This window comes from Penaeus vannamei, chromosome 40 (genome assembly GCF_042767895.1).
Source record: "Penaeus vannamei isolate JL-2024 chromosome 40, ASM4276789v1, whole genome shotgun sequence".
Taxonomy (NCBI): Eukaryota; Metazoa; Arthropoda; class Malacostraca; order Decapoda; family Penaeidae; genus Penaeus; species Penaeus vannamei.
The window spans coordinates 17,715,541-17,720,540 of record NC_091588.1 but is presented as its reverse complement, the minus strand read 5'-3'; the positions used below and the strand labels follow the sequence as shown (position 1 = coordinate 17,720,540).

The 5,000-nt window shown below is 35.9% G+C and overlaps 1 protein-coding gene across 1 annotated transcript in view; it reads left to right on the top strand.

Annotated features, from left to right (window-relative positions):
• LOC113802258 (RNA-binding protein 1) overlaps nucleotides 1-5,000 on the top strand; it is a gene marked incomplete at its 3' end in the record, with an annotated part of 24,398 nt that overhangs the window by 259 nt on the left and 19,139 nt on the right. The window contains 1 exon segment of the mRNA XM_070117512.1: nucleotides 1-80. This exon segment is cut by the window's left edge and continues 259 nt beyond it.

Here is a 5,000-nt window from a genome sequence, read left to right as displayed (position 1 = left end):
GCTCGCTCTACCGGGACTTTTTATCAACCAGCTTTCTCTCTCGGATCTTGGTGGTCGAAAAAAGTGCATGAGCTCTTCAGGCAAGTGTTTGGATTTCGTTATGTGGTGATTTGGTGCATAATTGCCCCTTGTTAGAGTGTTATTCGTGCTGATACGTAGTTTGAATGAAGGCAGTTGCGTGGAACGACTAAGTCGGAGTCGACTTGAAACAGTTAACCCCTAGCTTTCTTTTTTATCTGTATTTGTAGCATCTAAAACTGGTTTTATGATGAAAATACGGAGATCCAGAATCATTTATTTCATTATTATTAATATTTTAAACTAGATTCTTCCAGTAAAGGTAACTTGGCTGGAGCCACAGTGTGTTCTTGTAGTCAACCACCGGATATTTATAGTAATTTGTGTGTGTTAAGCGTGAAGGCGTGCGGTAGGGATTTTAGAGGAGATTATTATTTATTTTCCTACGTGGATTCATGATTATTCAGTAAGGAGAAATTTGCACATTGTTGGCAATACTTAGTTGTGTGAAAAATTTCGTAGTGAAAATCGTTAATGGATCTTGGTAGACGAGTTTGAGTGGATGGAAGGATAGGCAGGGCTGGCTTGGTCGTCCCCGCTTGGCTTGGCTTGTGGTGAACGCCTTGTTTCGGTTGCAAGGTACTGCTTATTATTTCTTTAACTTTGAAAGCCTGGAATATACAAACTGCCTCGGTATGGACTAAAAAATAGGAAGTTTCAGGTGCCGGTCAAAGGGTATATTTGGAAGAGGGGAAAAAAACTGGCTTGCCTTGTATTTTTGCCAAAATAACCAGTGGTAGGTTCTCAGTAACCCAGTCAGCATCTGTTTGTTTGGGTAGCAGTAAGATAAATCTGTAGATCACTGCAGCAGTAATTTTTTTATTAAAACTTTTGTTTCATAATTGTATATGGTCTGGCTAAATTCACATGAAATTTGCTGTAATATGTGAAGATTAACATAGTCAAGTAAATTCAACATACAGTTCTGGTGCTAAATTATCACCACAACCTCGTGTGTTTTAGGAAAGGCAACAAATCATCATCCCAGGTATTCTGGCAATATAGGGCTTGGGTTGGTTACTTATTTGATTATCAGTTTTGAGGGAGTAGTACAGGTAAATTAGAAAAAGGCATCCCCTGAGAAATAATGAAAATTAATCTTACAGCCTTGAAGATATTTAACTAATGATTACATATCATTCAATTTACTTGTCTCACAAAGTAATAAGAAAAAGTTAGTTATCTAAATAAATAAAAATATTAAAAGGTGAGTTTCACACAATCATTGTGGGAATACTGACCAAATTCTCCACTGCTGTAATCATGATATCAATTAAGTAACTATATTGTTTAATGTAGGGGGCTGTGCCCTCTTCAATCCCCCCATGGGGGATATTGCCCTTAACCCCCACCCAGGAAAACAAACAATCCTCCACGTATTCATGGCAGGAAAGAGTGTTGGACAGATGATGTTAGTACGTATGCGAAGAACCGTACATCTAGTCACTTCAATGAAATTAGACCTTACAACTTACCTATGCAGAGGTTACTGATATCAGTGGAGTGGCTTGCATGAGTGGGAGTGCCGGAGAGGTGTGTGTGAGCACGAGTGATATCGTGACGGTGGGTCGCAGGGCACATAGGTAGCACTTTGTGTTCATGTAATAGTTTCAAGCTAGCCTCATCCTCTTCAAAATAATTTTTTGTAACTAGGTATAGTTTGTTACGACACATAACACACATGGAAGCCATGGCAAGACTAATTTGAAAATTGAATTTCATAGCTTGTAATAGCTTTCAATATTATTGTATTTTGATGATTAAATAGCTGTTATTATTCATTTGCATGAAGTTTATTAAATGAAAATATATTATTAATTGAATATCTTCAAGCCTGTAAGGTTAGTTTTTATCGTTTCTTTGGTGATGCCTTTTTCCAATAATACCGTAGTATAAACTATATTGTTGGTAAAAATGAGGTTTGTGGTTTTTTATTCTTTGCTGCAATGCCAGCATTTGCCTAGTATATTCAAGTTTAAATCTTATGAAAGTTGACTGTATTGTTTGTTTCAACATTCATATGGTACAAGAAAAAAAATGCTTGTGATGGACAGAACAACCAAAAATAAAACCCTTTTCATATATGCAAGTTGATAATAAGGAAGTTGTGCAGTTGGAATACTTTTACAGGAAAATTTATTGAACTGCTATTAAAGAAAGGGAAAAAACAACTCTATTAGAGGAAATAATATGCACAGGCAAAGATTAATGCCAGAAATGAAGAAAATGGGGTTCAGCAAATATTGCACTGAGGGCAAGTTAACAGCAGTCAGGTGGAGACCAGTCTAGAAATTGAGGCCCTCTTGTCTACCAAAGATCTTTGGCAAACTGTTCTTTCGAAACATTGTATGCTGGCGTATATTCCCCATTGTTAATGTCATTGGCATATTTCAATGTATAGATATTCAGTATTTGAAAAACTTGATTGATTTATATTAGCTTAAATCTCTTGTGGACAGGAATCACCAATTCCAGAGTGGGGTGTGGGTCAGAGGCTGAGGAAAATACAACCATTGGGTGAGGGTCTGGAGGTGAAACCCCCCACACATGGTCATTGTTGATTCCCAGGAGTTGGAGCATTAATAGAGACTTGGGTCTCAGAGGCTATGGTCTCTCAAGAAATTATTAAGAATACATACTTTTAGATAACATATATCAAGGAAAACGGTGAGAGAGATTCATGCATTGTAAACTGATGATTGAAACAAGGAATAATAATTGCAAGGTTGATTGGCTTAGTGAAACTTTAAAAATTAGTAATCAATGCTGTGGCATACAAGATTTATGAAGAAATGCCAGTAACATATAGCATTGCTTCTAAATTTATCCTTTCTTCCAGGCCTCTTTCTAAACTGGCCGTATTAGCACTTAATAATGCCTCTGAACATTTCTTACACTAGAGCCAAAACTATTGTAAACTTTAATAAACTGTTAATAACGAAGCTGCAAAGTTAGATAAAACCATAAAGTGGTACGAACTTCATACTTGAAGCTGAGGGGAGGTGGCAAGAGGTGTTCAAACTAATCCAAAGTTGCACAAGAGTGCCAGAATTAGTTGTTGGAGCACTGCTTTGATTGATTGGATTGCTAGGTAATTGTATTGAATAGAACTGTACGGAGAAGTGATGCTTTGCACTCCAGCGAAGACCAGCAAGCCTCCCTCACATAACTTTCACAAGGTAGAGCTTGAATTGATGATAGATTGCTTAGGGAGGTCAGCAAACAGTTATTAGTGTGTGTTTTAAGAGAATTAGGGGCTGAAGCCATGGGATTATTATATCTGGAGATAAAATATGAACAGATATGGTGGGCTGTGTTAGATAGCACACAATCTCAACCTACAAATAGGTTACCCCATCTATTTGTGAACTAGGTATAGTTAGTCATAATCTTTTTGCACCAGATAAGCTGAAACTCCAGAGCTATAGATCAGTACTTGATAGCTTTAACCCACAACACCAGTAAGCATAGATTTGAGTAAGTGTGATTGTAGTCTTACTGTGGCTTTTTTTTTTTTTTAGATAGTGTTAGTATATTGTATATTTTCATTACAGTAGTTTTTCTCTGTATTTGAAGAATGTGTGGGACTAGATAGTTTTAGAGATTATTTATAATTGGTCTGTGCACAAATGAAGCATAGCTAATACATAGCATATGTATTTAGTGAAAGATATGAACTTACATGTAAAGCTTGGTTCTGCAATTACATCCATGGATTTGCATGCAAACTGTTTTGATATCTGTGTCATGCTCCAAACAGAAATTGTAACAAAGCTCTACTATGTATATTCTAGCAAGTTAAAGTTTCTAGACCTTCCAGGTGATGTATTGTTTACCCAATGCCACTGGGTAAAAAAGTTTGGCAAGTGGACGTAATAATGGGATTGTTGGCGTGCATCGGCAGTTTCCCCTGTTTGTGCCCGGTTTGTTTGGTAGTTTACAAGCAACATTTAACACCTAAAAGTTTTTTTATTTTGCTACAATTAGAAAAAAGAAAAAAAAATTGAAGGTTTACCTTCTTTATAGGTACTATTGCCTAAAATATTTACCATATCAATGAAGCTGCTGCTGTCGAAGAAAAACAAACTCTATCTGACAAGCCAATGACATGGGAATGGTCATGATACGATGCCATCTATTTTTCAGTCCACAACAGCCATGGCATGTATGTATATGCCACCCAGCGGCTAGTGGTTAGATAAGGAGTTAGTCCAAGCATTGCCTTGCCAGATTACTTGTGGTAGAGGTTTGTTGGTTCTGAAAACTTGATTAAAATCAATTAAAGATGAAATGAGATTTTCGTAAATCTTTTATAAATCTTTTATAAAGTTAAAATTACAATGTCATTTTTCTATTACCCCACATTTGCATTACGTAGCCAATGTTAATAAAGAAAAAATATGCCAATTTGCTATACCAATCAGCTGTTTTTTCATCCTTACAATATGTCACTCTTTGATCCTAGTCTTTTTTTTTTAAGGCTTAAATTAGTTTAAGACTCCTCTCAGGTCAAGGATTAACTTATAATTTATCATCTACAGTGTTATATTTGCAAATGATATCTTATGGTAAAAATTTTTTTTCACATCTAACTCCCATAGCAGTAGGAGTGAAAGTAAAAGTTGGACATAATCATCAGATGTTCATTAGTATAGAACTGTATGTGAGAAATTAGTTATGAAAGTAGGATATGAAATGGGTGTGATATTTCATGTGGATAAGATGGTACATATAGAGACATGTAATAAAAAATGAAAGGAATAATACAAGGACCAAAGCTCAAAAGGAGGAAATGCTAGTGGAGAATTACTTACCTTTCAATAAAATCGGGTATGTTCGGGCGTGGTGTTGAATAATCTGGACTTATGAATAGATTTATACTTGAGTAGTGTTGTAAATATGTACCAGGTGTTCTTGGAAAT